Source organism: Protopterus annectens, chromosome 10.part0 (assembly GCF_019279795.1).
Source record: "Protopterus annectens isolate FY-2018-M chromosome 10.part0, PAN1.0, whole genome shotgun sequence".
Taxonomy (NCBI): Eukaryota; Metazoa; Chordata; order Ceratodontiformes; family Protopteridae; genus Protopterus; species Protopterus annectens.
The window spans coordinates 1269415841-1269436061 of record NC_056744.1 but is presented as its reverse complement, the minus strand read 5'-3'; positions in this window follow the sequence as shown (position 1 = coordinate 1269436061).

Below are 20221 nucleotides of genomic sequence, written 5' to 3'. Positions count from 1 at the left end.
TAAGCTGGTAATATTGCAATAAGGAATGGATGGCAAACTAAAACAGGTTCATGGTTACTAGGCAACTTATTCAAAGGAGGACTGCAACACCCCACCCTCTTAAAATCCAACACAGTATCAGCAATCCATTTACATGCTGTGGGAATAGAACCCTCATCCTTCTGCATCAAAACAAAAGTATGCTACCTGCTGTGCTACTAACACTGCTTTAAAACTTTAAACACACAACAGTGATACCATTTGCTAAGCAAAACAGTTGCATATTTTGGGTAGAGGATTCAGGCTCTTGTTTAATGTAGCTAAGGTACAGAGCTTGAGCCTAAGCAAATTACTAACCACCTGCTAACCCTAACTAGGGCATTTCACTGTCTCACACACACACACATCTTTTTATGAGGAAAAAAACAAAAATATGGGGCAAAAATCTGGACATTCTGCAAAAACCTGGGCAGTTGACGGATATGATACCTATCTCTCACACACACACACACACACACACACACACACACACACACACACACACACACACACACACACCATACCTCTCAACATATTAGCACAAGAAGTCTAGGCAAAGCCTGTCATAATGGGGGGACAAAGGCCCAAAACTAGTGACACATTTTAAATATTGCTCTCATAAATTCAGAAAGTTGCTAGAATAGCAGGATTTATGTTAGAATGTATCTTCTAAAATATACGAAGTCTGGAACTAAACTCAAATGCATGCCATTAGTTAGTAACTTTAATCTTTAGATCATCCTGATGATTTCTCAAAAAAAAGGACAATTTTTATGAGGAACAGTCCAAAATTATAAGGCAAAAATCTGGACATTCTGTGAAAATCTGTACATTTGAGTGGTATTATACACACATACACTCCTACCTTCCTCTTAGACCCTCCCCATACCTCTCAACCTTTTAGAGCAATATATCTGGACAAAGACACACATAATGGAGGGACAAATGTCCAAAAATAGAGACATCTTTTAAATATTGCTCTTACAAACTTAGAATGTTGAAAGAACAACACGTTTTGCATTAGTATGAACGTTCAGAAGGATATGAACTCCGAAGCTCAAATTTCTACCATTATTTGCAGTTTTAATCCTCAATGATTTGCCAGGAATTGCCAGAGAAACACAGTTTTATGAGAAACAGACTACGGATGTGAGACTAAAATCTTGACATGCTGCAAAAATCTGGACATTTCACACACACACACACACACACACACACACACACACACACACACACACACACACACACACACACACACACACACACACACACACACACACACACACACACACACACACACACACACACACACACACACGCACATACCTACCTACTTCTTATACACAAACACACACACAGACCTATCATGTACCAGGCTATGCAGACTGTAAGTACTGGATAATAAAGACTGGAGTGACTTGTTATTGTTTAAGTTGTGGAGTGACTTATTTCTATTTCAGTTACATTCACCATGTATTGCCAAGTTGTTTTTAATGAAAACCAGGATGACTGGATGACGTTCCTCAGCAGGGTTGACTAGTGCTGATTATGAAGTGCAGAATATGGATTTACATACTGTTCTTTCCTTAAGCTTGTCTCAAATATGAATCTTTTATTATATTAGTTTAAATAAAATACACAATCCTGTATACCATAATACAATCACAGAACATTCTTAGTATATTTTTTATTTATGTTGCTTGAATATTTAAATGTTTTAAATCAAAGCAATTTAAAGATAAAAGCAAATCTCAGTATAATTGACTTGTCATGTCTACAATATAAGGAATAAGCAGTAATTAAAATTAATTATTAAATATAAAGTCAGATCTCATAATTGGATACAAAATACCGTCCTGAATAGCTAAAACTTTAGGAATTACTTAAAGGAGACTTGCGAATTGCACACCCAAATCAGGGAGTGTTGCATTCCTAAATCAGAAAAGTAGTGATTCTAGAGAGACCTAGACCAAGACATTTCCAGATGAGTACTCAGAGTAACCAGCTGTAATTTATCTAAGAGTGCAAGGGCTCTTGTCAGGGAATGCACCAGCAGCATTTATGCAGAAGCAGATCCCAGGCTGTATAGGTCTGGTAAGCACAAGAATCTGTAAGAGAAACCTGGCAGTGACTGGTAGCCATTGCAATCCTGCATCAAAGCCACTGGTTGCCTTGGCTAACAGCTTTCCGGTGGAATTCTCTGCTCACCACAGTGATGCCGGATCCCATCTGACAAAACAGAAGTTAAGGATGCTACAGTAATCTAGGCATATGACATCCATGCCTAGATCACAATCACAAGGTCTGATAATAAAATATGGTTCCAGATCCAGGCAACACAATACTGTATTTCCACAACAACAACAAAAAGAATCTTGTATTAAAAACTTGCACTATTTTAACAAAATTGGAAATCTTGTATTAAAAAGTTGCACTATTTTAACAATGTCTACAAACAATGAAGTAAGAAATGTTACTGTGACAGCTTTTATTACTGTAATAACACATAGATATGTGACCGTTGTAGCAGACAAAATATCAAACATGTCCAGTTCAGTTAAAATCTGCAACAGCAATAACTTTAAAAACAACCCCATGTACCACCAGTTCATCCAATTAGATAACTTTTACCTTAAAGTATGCACCTGTTATCTGCACCAAAGCAGAAAAAAATAGCTTTTATTTTCCCACTTCTGGCACCTTAGATACAAAACTAACTACTTGACCCAGGTGAATTCACTCTAAATCAAATACTGCTACTCTGCACAGGTGACATTGAAACCAAACCAGGACCAGTAATGCCAAGCTGCCAATAGCATAAGCAAACCCCATAGAATATCTTACAGTAACAAAAGGAATACAAATCCTCAATACACACTTCTGCAGCATATGTTATATGCTGAATTTAAAGCAATGATCAGTCACCTAAAGCCACATTTGTAGAAATTATAAAAATATGGCTACAGCCATCCATACAAAACAAGGGCTTTTCCTTTCCAGATTATACCATTTATAGAAATGACCACAGCTCAAAATGAATGAGGAGTTCCTTCTACTCATATACAACAGTATAAGCTCTAAACTCCATCCAAAGCAGCTGCCAACAATTAATGGAAGGAAATCTGTACTAATGACTATAATCATTGCTGACATCAAGCAGGTCCACTAAGTTGTATCTGCTTGAAACCATATGAAACCTCATTGTTCCTAACATAAATTCCACACTGGTTTCATAATAACTGTGGCAATGAATTATATATCTTGTAAGACTTTAGTATTTTTGTAATGCTAACGTAAAAGACAACCTTGATTATGAAATTCGCTTTTTTGGATTTATGCAACTTTATTACTACCACAACCTGAAAAAATCCTACAAAAAGAAAAACACACCGCACACACACACACACACACACACACACACACACACACACACACACACACACATACTTCACTTCATCTTTACAAAGCATCCGCATAACTACATATACAGTGAAGTCCTACTAAAATGACTCTGCGATCATAACCTTTTCTACACATCACCAGCTAGCAGTGTCAGAACTGTAACTATAAGGAACCTGAACGCCTTCATATTTCAAAATATAGGTCAAATGTTTATTCCTAAGTCACAAAAAACACCATTGACAAATCACTTTGAATACTGAATAACTGTGCTAGCATTGATGAAAAAATGCTTCAAATGGAAGCATCAAAGCCAAAAACTCAGTATTACCTTGGATAAACAAGACCAGGGAATATATGAAAATGCATATAATGAATACAAAGCCACAAAACATAAAGTCACTAAATAAGTACAAAGAATCCAGAAATAAATGTCTCATCTATATCAAGCAAGCAAAAGAAGAATAGTTTACAACTTTGCAAAACAATAAGCAGTATAAACCAAAATGTTTTTGGAAAGTAATCAATAAAGGTTATCAGGCCAAAAGTGGATTTTAATAAAAATCCACCGAATTTCCAATCACAGTAGAACATGGCAATGTCAGCTGCTAAAAAAAAATATCATCACAAAATACTCAGAATGTCTCCAACAGTAACACATTAAAAAGACAGCAAGCTAGCCAACATAAACATCAGAACAAAGAATCTATATGGCTAGAAATTATGGTACATACATTGGATTTCACCCAGTAAATGCAAAATAAGTAGGAAAACAACTAAATAAAATAAGTTAATATGGATTGGCATCTATGAATCATTTTTATCCCAGATAAATAAAAAGAGAAAAAAAGTCCACTTACTCTGCAAACCCTTAATTATACCTACTTCTTATACATACACACACACACACAAACACACACACACACACACACACACACACACGCGCGCGCGCGCGCATATACACACGCACACACACACATGCACACACACACACGCACGCATACTTATTTCTTGCACATATGCACATATACTCCTCTTAAAAACTTAAAAACACACGCACACCTACCACTCACTGTCCACGGTTCAAATGTCTTCAGGAATTCAAATTCCATGCTCATGGACCAGAAAGATGTAAATGATCTGTCACACATCGCACAGTCTTCTGCGTCTGTGCAATCTGACACAGAGGGCATTATTAAAGAACGCCCTTAAAAAAGAAAGTTTTTTTTTTTTTAAAGAAACGGGGCAGCAGAGGTGCCGGTATGCTCTACTGACACGTACCAGCCCCAACAAAGCCCGGAGTGTAAATATCACGTGCGCCCACTGTTTAACATTTCCCTTGACTGCTGTAGTGAATATTCCAACCATGAGTCCTAGTGAATAGTACGGAACACATACTATTAGACTTAGTATCTGTGGTCCCATGTGGATTTTGCATCCCTCCAAATAGCCCAATATATTCCCTTGCATATATGCAGCAGGTCCATACATACAACACCATATTATAGTACTCCCTACAAATGGAGTGTAGGTGAGTGACTTACCTTGTGAATGCAGGAGTTGACAGAACTGTAGTTCAGGGCTGACTCTGTGTAATGCAAGCAGTACACATCCAATACATGGTTAGGTACAGGTTGTGTGGGTTGCCTGGCATCATTTTTAAAATATTTATGTGAGTTGGAATAAAGTGTCAGTCCCTAGGGCCCTAGGTTGCCAGTGCATGTGCTATGTATTGCCTCTTAGCCAAAGCTAGGGCATAATGGCAATGTCTGCATCTGCATACAGGAACATCATCAGGAGGTTCCACCTCTGAGTCCTCCAGTGAGTGTGACTGTGGTGACGAAGGCACTGGTGGGGGGCTGTGTATCCCTTCCCTTTGCTGATCATCTGTGCATGTGTGGCTGGAGAGTACTGCAAGGGGCCACCATATATATCGAGGCACCAGAAGCATGACTTCAGAAGCCCAAACACATGCTCTATGATGTTCCTAGATTGTGCGTGTGCCTCATTATGGCATTCTTCTGTGGGTGTGTCAACATTTCTGATGGGTGTCATCATCCACGGATGTAGTGCGTAGCTAGTATCCCCCAGTAAATGGCCATGTGGGATGTTTCCCCTAGCAAACATCTGGTACAGCTGTGATGCATGCCAGATATGGGAGTCATGATAACTGCCAGGGATGCCAGCATACACATTCAGGATAATGCCCTGGGCATTGCACATGACCTGGTAGTTGATGGAGTGGTACCCCTTCTGGTGGACGTAGATTCTACCCTCTTCACCGGGTGGTGCCTTGATGTGTACATGAGTGAAATCTATGGCACCCAGTACTTCAGGGTAGTGTACTACATAGTAGAAATGTTGCATATTGCTGGCCTTCATCTCAGGGGGGTGAGGGGAAAAAATGTGTTCACTGGCATGTGATAGGATGGCATTCAGGAACTGGTGGAGCACCCTGGATGCTGATGACTCTGAGACCCCCATCATGTCTCTGCTTGATCTTTGGAAGGTACCTCTGGCTATTATCTTAAGGGCTACACATACCTTTGTTTCCACTGAGATGTTTTCCCCTCTATTGGCTCTGGGTCTGCACTGAGGCTGGAAGAGCTCAGTGAGTTCTTGTACTATGTCCCTGTCCACCCTGTAGTGCTCTACAACCGCCAGCTCATGTAGCTCCTGGAAGGTTACCCTGGGCCTGAACACTCTTCTCCTTCTCTGTCTAGGCCTACTGTCAGCAGCAGCAGCAGCAGCACTGACTTCAGCCTCTAACACATACAGGTGTAGCAGACCTGCAGCAGTCCCTAGCAGTCTTTCAGTTAAAATTCCCAGGTCTGTACTCTACTGGTACAGAGTATGGGGGAAAAAATCAGATTGTAGGGCATATCCATACTTTATAGTGTTCTGATGTAGTTGCTGACTGTGTGATTAGCTACCTATGATGCATTCCACCTGCCTAGTATATCATTAACATCATTTAATACCCTAGTTTACGTTAAACAGGAGTCAAACCTAATTATTATGTCATTGCCTTTTAGATACACTCAGCACTGCAGCGCACTGCGCAATCGTGTGCTCCGTAGATAAACAGAGCTTAGCACTTAGAGTACACACTCCCATACTTTCAGGCTCAGCATGGTGGCATGCCAAGCAAACACATGGAAACATGCACCTGGTAGGTAAACAAAGCTTAGCACTTAGTGTACGCACCTCCCCAGACTTCCACGCTCAGCATGGCAGCTTGCCACATAAGTAGGAGTAGATAAGCTCAAATCAGCTTAGAAGTTATTGGACACACCCTCCCTTGATGTCAGCTACCTGTTGCATGGACGACAACATGATTCTTCATAGGTTCATAGGTTGGTACTAGGCTATCGGCCCTAGGGCCTATGCAAGCCTAGCCATAACAATTCCCTGGATATTTCTTCCCACAATATTTACTTCTCCAGGCCCCTGTCTAGCAGGGCAACTGACATGATCTCCGGGGTGAATTTCCTATCTCCCATCCAATCATCAAGGTTCCTTTTGAAGAGGGTCAAAGAGGCACTCTGCTTGATATGTATGGGCAGTCTATTCCAGAGTATGGGGAGTCCCTGGGTCAGAAACCTATCCCTCCAGCATGTTTTGTTCATTGTGATGACAAGGTTTAGATCCCTGGAGCATGTGGCTCTGAGGGATTGGGATTTCTTTAAATGGTGCATGTCCAACAGCTCAGGGTTTGACATGGCCTTGTATGTTAAGAAGAGATCACCTCTGAGTAGACGATATGCCACAGAGTATAGCTGGAGTTTTTTTAGATGGTCAGTATATGGCATCTACTTTAGGCCTGTGATTCTTTTAATGAGGTATTTCTGTGGTCTTTCAAGCTGTTGCAGATGTCTTGTGAGGTACATACCAAACGGGGCATTATACTCTATAATGGGTCTAATGAGGGATGAGTACAGTGGAACAATGACCTCCTTTTTTCTGGATGAAAAGCCCTTAGTGATGAGGTGTGCCGCCTAGAAGGATTTCCTGACTGTTGTGGCAATGTGGTTATCGAAAGTGAGACCACTGTCCACCTGTGTCCCTAAGTCTCTCATCACACTTTTGATGTTTAGTGTCCTGCCACCTATGTGGTAATTCATGGGTACATGTTTTTTTTCCAAAGGGGATAACTATACATTTATTGGCATTAAGCTTGAGCCCATGGCTCTGGCACCAGGCATCTGTTTCTGTAAGGCCCTTTTGTAGAATATCCACATCATTTGGGGATTCAATAATGGCTCCCAGTTTGCAGTCATCTGCAAACTTTGTTAGCCAGAGTCCCTTAGTGTTGGCCTGTACTTCAGAGAAGTAGATGCCAAACAAGTGTGGTTCCAGGACTGAACCCTGAGGTACTCCACTTGTCACTTGTCTGGAGCTGGATTTGGAGTCGGCTACTTTTACTCTCTGGGTTCTGTCAGTAAGCCAGTTAGCAACCCATCGAGTGATGTAGGGATTTATGCCCAGCTTAGTAAGTTTATCTATGATTCCAGAGTGGGGGATGGTGTCAAAGGCCTTGGCGAGGTCCAGATAGGCTGTGTGGCCTGCTTTACCCTTGTCCACAGCTCTGGAGACTGATTCAAAGAAGTCAATCAGATTCAGGAGACAAGATCAGCCCTTCACAAACCCAAACTGGGTGGGGTCTAGTGTTTGAAGGTTGCCAATGTCTTTGTTTATAAGTTCCATGATAATGCATTATATGCCCTTGCAAATCAGGCTTGTCAGACTGATGGGACGGTAGTTCCTGGGATCCAAGGTGGATCCTCCCTTGTGGAGCGGGATAACTGTAGCTGTGTGCCACTCAGTGGGCACGAAGTGTGAGGTGAGGCTATGATTAAACATCACACTTAGGTGAGGTGCCAGTTCATTTTGTATTTCATGTAGTACACAGCCTGGGGATGTCATCTGGTCCCATGAATGCTGTATTCTTAGCTTTGGAGAGTGCGGTTTCTACCTGTGTGGCCGTGATTATTGGAATTTGGCAATCTTTTGGTATTGAGATGGGCCCTTTAGGTGGTGAGAGTGGGGTGAAGTTGGCACTAAATCGATCTGCCAGGATATTGGCAATATCCTTGGGATCAGTGTATTTAATGCCATTCTGTTGTAACTCAGAGCAGATCTGAGCATTGTCATTTAGATTCTTGACATAACTATAGAATGCCTTGTGGTTGTATTTGGAATCTTTGGCAATTTTATTTTGTAACTAGCTTTTGAGGATTTTATGAGGGATCTCAGCTTCTTACTGAGGCTGGTGAGGGAGTTTTTTGCATCCTGGGATTTTCCTCTTTTTTGCAACAGTTTCTTCCTTCTGTTGTATAGTTTGTTTATAGCAGGGGACCACCAGATTGGCTTCTTTTTTTGGAGAAGAGCATCTTGGTTCCATTTGGGATGGCACGATTCATGCATGAGTGGATGTGCTCGTACAGTGCCTTATTGTAGGATTCTGTGCCTACACGGAGGGGATATGCGGACACAGATACCCATTTGTGCTATTCAGTAGCCCCACCTCATTTTCATAGGGATCTGTCCTCAGACCCTGGAAATAACACGGTTCAAAGCCCTACCATGTTAGCAACAGCACCAATACACCATTGAAGATACGCCATGCAAGGTCCTGTAATACATTTCTGTCACATAATATTACTTTTGCTTTTCCATTTTTTTTTATTTTTTATTTATTTATTTTTTATGATGCATGTTTCCGCACTGCGGCATGCCATGCCAACATGCACAGATTATTAAAAAAAATTATTTTAACTTATTTCTCTTATTTTTTTCAGACACATGGTGAATAGTTTCACTCATATCTGTATGTGCTATGGCATTTCTTTCAATCTACCTACATTTTTACAGCCCATTTTTTCTGTTTACATTCCTATGAATGGAATTTTTCTGTCTACACTACGGACACTGACACAGGATCTGCAGAGCTGTCTATATGCTTGCTGGATCACTCTACCTGACTCATTTGCAAGGAATTCACCTGCTTATGAGGTGATTTGCATGCAAAAGATATTTCCGTGTTGGTGCATGTATGTGGGCTGCCCGGCTGTGTTTACTGAATCTATAACCTGCTTACTTTCATGTCAGCAGCATGGCATGATGCCTACATGGAAAATGAGACTGTGTGGGCTTTATTAAATTCCCCCCAATGAGAAACCTAGCATGATATTTAAAAATCTTTTTTTTTTGAGAAATAGAATTTTAACTGCAAAATGACCACTGAGGATATGTGGTTTAATTTCTCCAAGTCTTTTGCATTTCTAATACCATGACAGGAATGAACCCCATTACTAAGTCAAGGTATGATTAAAGTTCATAAAAATAGTATTGTTTCAATTGTTGATGTTAGCCAGAAGTGCTCTTTGCAGTACCTGCAATGTGTGCATGTACTTCAAAGAGCAGTAGTTGCAATGTGTGCAGAACTGGCTCCTTCTGCATTTTATATGGAGTTACCAGTATTGGTAACATATCTAAGAATGACTGTAAATTCTTTTTTGCAAGACTCATTGCTCCTACTACTATTGGAACTGTCTGGGTATCATTCTTCCAGAATGGCCTCATTTCTGCCTGAAAATCCTGGTATTTTACGACTGTTTTTCTCTGTTCATGCGACACTGTAATCATGGGGTGTAGCAATTTCAATGATTAAGGTTACTTTGGTCTTCTTTACATGAAATACTATATTTGTTTTTCTCGCATCTATTTTTTAACTGTTGGTAATGGGAGATCCCATGTGATAAAACCTCATAATTTTCCATAATGCTTTGTGACTTATGTTTCCAAAGCTTCTCAGCTACTTCAATATTGTAATGTTTGCATAATCCCCAATGCAACTGTCTTGCCACATTATTATGGCTTTCCATATACAGTCCTTCTGCCATTAGGGCTGCAACAAGATTGTTGACTGTTTCCCGTTCTGTTTTACAAAACCTGCACTTGTCTGTTTCTACCGCGTGTTAAATCGACTTCATAAACCAATGTGTATATAGTCCACTATCCTTTAGTCTTTTCATTTACATTCACCGCTCCTTAACCATTCCTGTGTTTGGTCCTGATCGATATGATGTTGTTCCAAGAGTTTTCTGTACTTGCAACTATATTTATGCATTTTCCACACTTGCCTTCTCATCTGATCTTTTACCTTATATTAGTTCTTTCATTTTTTGGCACATTCATTTGCTACATGATTTTTATCTACTTCTGGTTTAATTTCCATTCCCACTTGATACAGATATGATCCTATTAAGCTATGCAGGGAAGTCATCTTAGACTTATTTTCCTCATGTTTTAAAGCTTTCACTGTGTTTGGATCTTTTAAGGTCAGCAGATATGTATGCAGTGCTGTGATTGCAAATCTATACATGTAATCAATTTTGAGGAGGCTCATACTTGCTTCAGAATGGGGAATATATAATCTTGGTATATGATTTTTATAATCCATTCAATAAACATGAAGTATTTTCCTAGTTTTTCTGTCCTACTCATCCAATGCCTTTTGGGACCAGTCAGTCACTCCAAAACTGTAAGTTAGGACAGGAAGACCAAATTGGTTTACAGGTTAGACTTTGTTCCTAGATGTTATAGCTGTTTTATGTATTAATTTTAGTCTTCTAAAATATTCTTTATTGAGTTTTATTTACATTTGTTCATGTTTTATTGTGAATCCTTCATCATACCCAGATATTTATACACTCCATCTTGGTCAAGTTCTTTTATATCACATTGCTGTCCCAGACTGATAATTTCTTGGCACTGAAGCTTTCCTACTTTAAACGCTGCTTTTCAAAATTTATCACTTGTAATGTTGCTTTGAGTTCCTCATCTGATGAACTATACAGTTTTAAATCATTTACAAAAACAAGATGAGAAGTCTTTACACTTTGTTGTTTTCTGGGAGCCAAATTGTAGCCATGATCTAATCTGTTAAGTAGACAGCTTAATTGGTTAAAGACAAGACAAAAGGGCGGTGGTGACAGAGTCACCCTAGAATATCCCACTTTGAACTTTTATCCCTTGAATAATAATTGTCCTTTATCATTGCTTAACTGCAAAGTGGTTTGCCACTGTTTTATGGTCCCAGTAATGTAATCAATAAGTGTAGGGTGTATCGTATACATTTCTAGTCATTCTTTCATCCATGGATGTGGGGTGCTCTCAAATGCTTTTTTGTAGTCTAGCCATGTCATACTTAGATTCTTCCCCTTTTTTACAATTCTCCATGATGACTTTATTTAACAACACATGATCCTTTGTTCCATATCGCTTTCTTTTGTTACCCTTTTGTTGTATTGTCATGACTGTGATTGAGTTTTCTTCAGAATGACTATAAACTCTGTCAGCATCAGTACCAGCAGATAGTTTATACATCATTGGAAGGCAAGTTCTTTGACAAAAGTTTTTAGGATAGCTTGCAGGTTCACTCTTATAAAAGAATGTTGTTTTTCTTGTTGTTACCCAGGTTGGTGTCTGTTTGGGGTGTGCATATAAATAGTTCTTACTTATGGCTAAATCTTCATGTAAAGATGTTAATACCTTTAGCCAGAAGTTAGGTACTGCATGTAGGAGCATTTCCTAATTTTATTTCACTTTTTCTAGCTGTTACTTCATCCCATTTCATATCATGTTCTTCCTTTTACTTCTTCTATCCATTCAGTATCTTCATTATGTTCCATAGGCTCTTCATAAATACTTCTCCAAAATGTATCTATTTCTTCTTTTTTTGATGGAGTTTCATTCCTTTTGTCTTGTTTTCCAATTTAATATAAACTTTTTGAGTCATAAATAAATTTCTAATTTTGTACTTGTCCCTTTTAATCTGCATATCTTCAAAGTGTTTCTGACTGTCCTGACATCTTTAGTATATTTGCAATAGTGCACACAATAGATCCTAATCTGTTCTGATACTGTGTGTTGCTTTTATCATATCTTTCTTGCTGAGTATTTTTGTTGATCTGTTCCCTCTTTTGTACTCTTCTAACAGTGGCACTTCTTGTCTTAATTGCTTTATAGTTTGCTCTATTCTATACTTCCATGATGGCATTCGATTTCTCCCTTTCCTTTCCCTCACTGCCTTGTGTTTTTGTGGTAAGACTTTATCAGTTATTAATAAAGCTGCAGAGTAATATATACTATTTACTTCTACTTTATCACATGAATTTGGATGAACAGTCCTGATTACTGTGTTCATTTGTTTGTTTTCAATGGCTGTATTATCAAGAGGGAGGGCTTTAAATTTAATTTTTTCATGAGAGAGGGATTTGGGTAAAAATGTAGTAGTTTTTTTTTTTTTTGGGAGGGGGGTTGAGCCTGATTTGCCAGTTATGAAGCCATGTTTCAGGTGCTGTTAAAGCTTCCTGAGTAATTATTTGGAGGTGTACCAAGTTGCCAGATGTGCAAATGAGAATGGAATCATCTGTGTACTGTATTAGGGAGGCCTGTTGTATGGATGTACAGAGGGTGTTGGTGAAAATGTTAAAGAGGCAGGGACAAAGGATAAAGCCTTGTAGTACACTGGGGATTACTGGGAGGTAAGGAGAGAGAGAGAGAGAGAGAGAGAGAGAGAGAGAGAGAGAGAGAGAGAGTGGAGTGCCATTTTACTAACTGATATCTATTGAACAGTTAGCTTTTGAACCACAGACAGGTGGGCTGAGATAGACCTAGTGAGGACATTTAAAGTAGAAGTTTGCTGTGACAAACTGGGTTGAAGGCTTTAGACAAGTGTAGAAATAAGGAAGAGACTAGTTTGCCAATATCTCTAGCTTTATTGACAGTATATGTACAGGTTAGAAGGGCACTGCTAGAACTATAGGAAGGATCGAAGCCATGTTGTGAAAGGGACAGGTGTTCCTCCTGCAAGCAGTAGTCTAGCAATTGTTTTTGAATACATTTTTAAGTATTTTGGTGAGGAGTAATTAGATTGCTGCAGGTTTAAAGTTATTAATGTCTTTTGAATTTCCTCCTTTGTGCAGATAATATATGACTTTTTCCACAGTGATGGTACTTGGGATTCTTGGATTGACCTATTTATAAGGATTGAGACATGGTTGTCAGTTAGATTTTGTGCACCAAATCCTTCATTTCACAGGTAATTCATAACTTCAGTTTCTATTTCTTTAACTTCTCCATTACTAATCCTCCTTTCTACTTTCCCTCTTTGTTTTCTTATTATTTGTATGGTTATTTGCCTATATTTCTCTTCAAACACTTTAGGGGCTGCTCTTTTTGTATTGATTAATTTTGCTTTTTTCTTTGCATAAATATTGCACTATATTAAATCTCTTTTTTTTTCTCATATATGTATTTCTTTTCCAGATGTCTCCTGCACCTCCTGCTTCTCTTCACTTGGGTGACCCATTGTTCTATCATGCTGTAATATAACTTGTGTTAGACTTTCTACACTAAATCCTTCACTTCACAGGTTTTCTGTAACTTCAGGTTAAATTTTTTAACTTCTACTTTACTAATCATCTGTTCTACATTCCCTTTATTGATCTTATTTTTTGTATTGTGAAATTTTCCATATCTGGGTGACTTTGCTTGTATTTCTCTTTAAATATCTTGGAGCTGCTTTTTTGTATTGATTAATCTGTCTTTCTCCTTTCCATAAATATTGCACCGTATCATATCTCTTTCTTTCCTGTGTCCATATTTCTTTATTATACCTTTCAAAAAACTCTTGATTTTCTTCTTTATATTTTTTCACTTCCCCAATCGCTTATTTTTCCAAACAGGTCAAGGTTTCATGGTCTATATATTACTTTTCATGAATCTGTTGTGTTAATGAACAAAGATTTGCCTTTGAAGCTTTTGACAGCTTTTCTTGTGGAAGTATTTTTCTTTCCTCTAATTTCTCTCTTTCTAATCTTTTTTTATATCATCTGTCCAGAAATTCTGGGCTTCTGGCATAACAGTAACAATACACAATTTCTTTCTTATCCTCATTGGTCCACTCTGTCATAGGTTCATAACTTAATAGGAGGTTACTATGCTAGTGGCCCTAGTGCCCTTTCAGACCTAGCCATGTTAATCCTAAATTGCCATAATTAGACGGATGTAATTCGCAGATTGAGTCTATGATAAACGTTGACTACCATGGTCCATGGCAGACATGGGTGCCACCCCTGGGGTGAATTTGCTGTCTCCCATTGATTTGTCCTGGCTGTGTTTGAATAGGTTCAGTGATGAGCTCTGCTTCACATGAATTGGATGTTTATTCCACAACAGCAGCGATCTCTGGGAGATATATCTGTTTCTCCAGCATGTTCTGCTAATGTCACAGGCTAGATTAAGATCCCTGGAGTGAGTGACTCTTGTGCCATCTGGCTTGTGGATGTGCAGCATTTCCATCAGGGCAGGGTCAGAGTCTGCCCTGTAGGCCAGGCACATGTCATCTCTCAGCAGCCTATACTATACAGAGTACAGTGATAAGGCTTTTTGTCTATCCACATAAGTCATGGTTTGGAGGCCCTGTATTTTTTTGGTGAGAAACCTCTGTGATCTCACCATCTGCTGCAGGTGTCTGGTGGGGTACATGCAGAAGGAAGCATTGTACTCTATTTAAACAGTCTGATGAGGGTCAAGTACAGTGGCACAACATAGAAGGCTTTTCTTATCACTGCAAAATCTTGGTGGTGGAAGTTCAGATTGCTATCTACCTGTTTTTCCAGATATTGCACTGCTAGATTTGAACTTAAGGGGGTAGTGCCAATATTGCAATTAACAGGAAATTCCACTTTGCCAAAGGAGATAATAATGCTTTTTTTTTTTTTTTTTTTTTTTTTGCATTTAGTTTTAGACCATGGTTTTGTCACCAGTCATTTGACTGTGTTAGCTCCACCTGTAATATGTTAACGTTGCTGGGGTCTCAGTACTTGCACCTGATTTTTAATCATCAGAGAACTTGGTAAGCCAAAGGTCATCTACTTTATCCTGAATTTCCAAGAAATTGATTACAAATAGTAAAGGGCCCCCCAAAAATCCTTGTGGTATGCTACTCTACTGATACAGGTGAAGTCACCAACTTTGACAGCATGTGCTTTGTTGATGAGCTAATTGTCTACCCATCTAGTGATGGAAGGGTTAATCCACAGCTGGGAGAGTTTCTCAATTGTACCTGAGTTGAAGATTGTGTCAAAAGCCTTGGCTAGGTCAGGATAGGCAGTGTGCACTGTCTTTACTTCATCCAGGGCTTTTATGACTTTCTCAAAGTAGTCTACTAGGCAAACTGGGTTGGGTGTAGAGTTTGAAGGTCACCTATGTCCTTGTTGATAAGGTCCATGATGATTCTTTCCATGGCCTTACAGATGAAGCTGGTTAGACTTATGTGTCTATAGTTCCCAGGGTTGGTTGATGCCCCTGCCGTTTGTGCAAAGGGATTACTGTTGCTGTCCTTCACTCTGCAGGAACAAAGCCAGTTCTCAGGCTATCATTAAAGTGAGTGCCTTTTAGATTACTTGATAAGCAAACTGGGATGTTATCTGGACCCACTGAGGCTGTGTTTTTGGCCTTGGAGTGTGCAGATATGACCTGATTTCTACAGATACTAGGCAGAGGACTGGTGTCAGGTATGCTTTGGTGTATGGCTGGTGGGGATAGGGGGTTAAGCTTGCACCAAATCTGTCATCTAGCAGATTCACAATTTCCTCTGGTATAGTATGACTAGTACAATCTACTACCAGTTCAGAACATAGCTTGGCATTCCCTTTTAGATTCTGGATGTAGTTAAAGAATGCCTTATGACTGTCCTTAGTGAGGGATGCTATTTTATCTTCATAATTAGCTTTAGAGGATTTTACACGATTTCTGATTTGCTTGTTAAGCTGTGGAGGGTATTGTTTCTCTGCTAAGTACACCCTTGTACTTAGACTGCAGTTTTGTCTTTTTGTTATATAACCTGTTTTTACTTAAGGTCCACCAGGGTGGCTTATTTTTTCAGCTGGAGCTGGTTTTAGTCCAGTCAGGAACAGCTGAGTCTAAACGGTTGCTTAAGGGTTTATACAGGGCATTTGTGTGCACCTCTGCATAGGTGTCATTGGTGTCTGTGATTGCGGGGGTACAAAACGTTTTATACCACTGCTCAGTAGGCTGTAGTTTGCTTTGGAAAAGTTGTTTACTTTTTTTACTACTGCGGTGGTGACAGGTTCAACAGTTACTTTGAACAAGACTGATTAGATTTCATTTCATATAATTTATGGTCTGACCTCACCAGGGAGCGCATCACACAGGGGGGGAGTGCAGTGACCCTGCCATGTTGGTTGAGTACTATGTCTAGGATATTTGAGCACCTTGTGGGAGTGTAGACTAAATGTTCTAGAGCATTTATATTGACAAAGTCCAGGAACCTCTTGGCAAGCATTTTTGTGCTCACGTATGTCACCCTGTCGATGGAAGGATAGTTGAAATCTCCCATAGCTAAGGTGCTGAGATATACGGGGTGTAACTCCAGTAAGTCCAGGTAGACGGTGTGTTTTTCTTGGTTTCTGGGGAAGACCTATAGCTAGCAATTATGTGCTAGGGTATTTTGTCTATAGTTAACTTGGTCATGGAGTAGTTTGAGAGAGTCATACTGTTTGACCAGTCTTGAGGTGGACTTGGCTTTAATGAAGGTAGAAAACTTTCATCTTTGGTTCTTTCATGCTCATTTTGCATTGTAGCCTTGCATGGCTGGAGTCCTCTCCATAGCCTTGAACCATGTCTCAGTGACTGTACAGACGTTAACATCTTCCAAGGTGAAGAGCGTCTCCAGGGAGTGCAGTTTCATGTTTAGACTCCTAGCATTAAGCAGCAGAACCCTAAGTTTGTCTCAAGTGTATTTTGTTACGTCAGAAATGTTGTTATTTTGAAAAAAGCAATATGGGGGGGGGGGCAAGCACCTTTGTCAGTGTCCAAAAGCCTAGAGGAGACAGGTGCAGACCATCTCTAGCGAAGCAGCATAACCAGTTAATCATGTATTCCCAGCCTGACAGATATTGGATCCCCTGGACTGACAGCACAAGCTTAGCCAATTGTTGAAGTTGATAATTTTTTGCTTATTTTGTGGCATCATCCTGGGTGAAGGTAGAATAGGTTCATAGGTTCATAGGTTAGTACTAAGCTAACTGCCCTTGTAAGCCATTGTAAGCCTAGCCAATTATCCCTTGTGAGACTCAAACCCTGCACCTTGTGTTTGTAAGGCAAACACCTTAACCATTAGGCCACCCTCCCATCCAGAATAGTTGAAATCTCCCATGGCTAAGGTGTTGAGATATATGGGGTGTAACTCCAGTAAGTCCCGGTAGACGGTGTGCTTTTCTTGGTTCATGGGGAAGACCTACTGCTTAGGGCTAGGGTCATACCTGCCTGGGACACATTGAGAGTTCAGTCATGTTTGTTTTCATATAGTCCAGAGAGGTACTTGGTGGTGAGTGACTTGAGTGCATGTGTGATTTGATGTATCCTGGCACCTGACAGATATCTGACCATGACCTTCTCCTTGTCTAGTGTGGTGAGGAGGACATCTGTGTGTCTCATTATGGAGTCATCTATGACCAAGACATTAGGTTTTCAGGTGTTGTGCTTTAAGGGCTTATTTGCTGAGACACTAATATATGTGTTTTTATATGTAGTGGTTTCTATTTGCATAGCAGTGTGTGCAAGTGGTTTACATTTGTGAGGGCTCTGATCTTTTGGTAGGCTTTTAGTGAATACTGCCTTATGGGTTTTTGTATCGTGACCTCATTTTATGTGAGAAGTGAAGTGTGTGTGCCAACAACTTGTTTGATGTCTGTTTTTATTGTTACATGAGAAAATTGATTCCAATTCCGTACTGTAATTACATCTCTCACATAGGGTATTTGTTTGTTTTAGGAGTAAGTGGTTGTCAGTATACATTTAACAATTACTACATTGTCTCAGGATTCCCATGGCAATCAGGATGGCCGGTGAAATAATGTGAAACTGACAGTCCATTATAGCAGGTTTTTACCGTATGTACTATTAGGGAAGGGAATGGACTAGTTTGACCAGTCTTTGTGTTAGGACTAATAAAGGTGCTTGTTCTATTGAAGGCTATTGATGATAATTGTGGCAACACTGCTCAGTGCACCCGTAGTGCAGTAGGGAATCGTGGGAGGTTTCCACTGATAGATGTCTAAGGGAAAATTGCGTTTCAAGGCATTTATGTCTATCCAGGGCACTGCTAACCCTTGTAGCATGGTGGGCTGCAATGCACAAAATGTGAGGCTTAAATACATACAAAATTAAAACACCTTTAAGCTAATCTACCAATAGGAAAGTGCACAATTAACCTTCCTCCAGCAATCCTCAGGTAAGACAAGGCTGGATCCACACTCTTCTGCCATAAGGGTGCAGGAGAGCCCTTCTTAATGAAAGATGTCTGGTTTAGTGCTTAAGTGTATCAATAACAAGCTAGATTCAGTAGGTCTGAATCTAGTTTATGGTATCTAGGTATCAGAACAGTGCAAATCAAGTGCAAGAAGTGAAAAAAAAATAGAGGCCTTTTGTGTGTTTCCAAGCTCAGATAGACCAGGTAAACACCTACTGCTACTAGATGAATAATCCCAGTCCTCCTAATGTAAAAGCACAGTAAGGGAGTGTTCAGAGTGAAATGTTACCATGGACAAACTTAGAGATATGGATGTAGCAGCTTACTTTAAACAGGTTATAAAAGTGTGATTATTCAATAAAAGTACTTCAGTGTGAATAAATGAGCCAAGAGCCACTCAGTTGTACAGAATTTATAAATGCACTAAAAAGGAAGATAAGCTGATTAATATACCCTCCAGCCAATAAAACTACATTCAGAAATCTCAAGAGTTTTCCAGCCTAAACAGACCAGGCTACCTAGCAGTGCACTAGGCAGAAAATCCACTGACCTCTTTTGATATAAAAACAAGGCTCTTTTTTGGCCTATCATTTTTTGTGATTTTTGTTAACTACTACTTCCTTCTACAACAGGGAGGCCATCCTCCCCATGAGCCTGGCCTAGCCCCATTGTAAGAATGTTTCTGTATCTTGAGGATTCGACACTGTCATTCTTTCCAGTCCTGGCACCAGGATTGGACACTTTTTTTATCCTGGGACTTGTGCACCCAGCTGACTTTTTTTTTTAATTTTAGCCTACTTCTCTCCATGATATACACTATATAAAACACAGTCTATCAGTGTCATCTTGGTGAGATTTTGTAAAAAAAACAGGGTCCACCTCACCCTTCTTGTCACTTCCAAATAAAATGGTTCTACCTCATCGTAGTATGTTATATAATTTTATGATCTGTGTAGAAGTAGTACTCTTTGGAGCTTAAGAGCATTATTATTCATTTCAACAATGTTGCTGTTTTCCTACACATTTCTTGTATTGGGAAATACCCCCATTTTTTTAAGTACCACACTGATGTATTACTTATTCTGTAAGTACGAATATGGTCTCCTATTTGTTTTATTGCCAGAAGATGGCATTACAAATGTTTTAAATCCAATATTTTAAATATCTTTTAAGCATTTGCATGTAAATGGAACCCTCCTACTGTTATAGCTAGTCATGTCATTCCTATAAGTATATTATCTATGTACGTCACTGGATCTTGTAATTGTTTCAATTTATTTTTCATCGTTTGGTTATTTTATTGCATGTTCTGATCTATATCTATAATACAGTTTTTTTTCCCTAGTCCTCCACTGAAAATGAGTTATGTCCAGTCAGAGTGATATGTTCTGTATATGACCAAGCTTTCCTGAGCACACTTTTTGTTTTATTTCCATCCTCTTTGCTGCCAGATTTTAC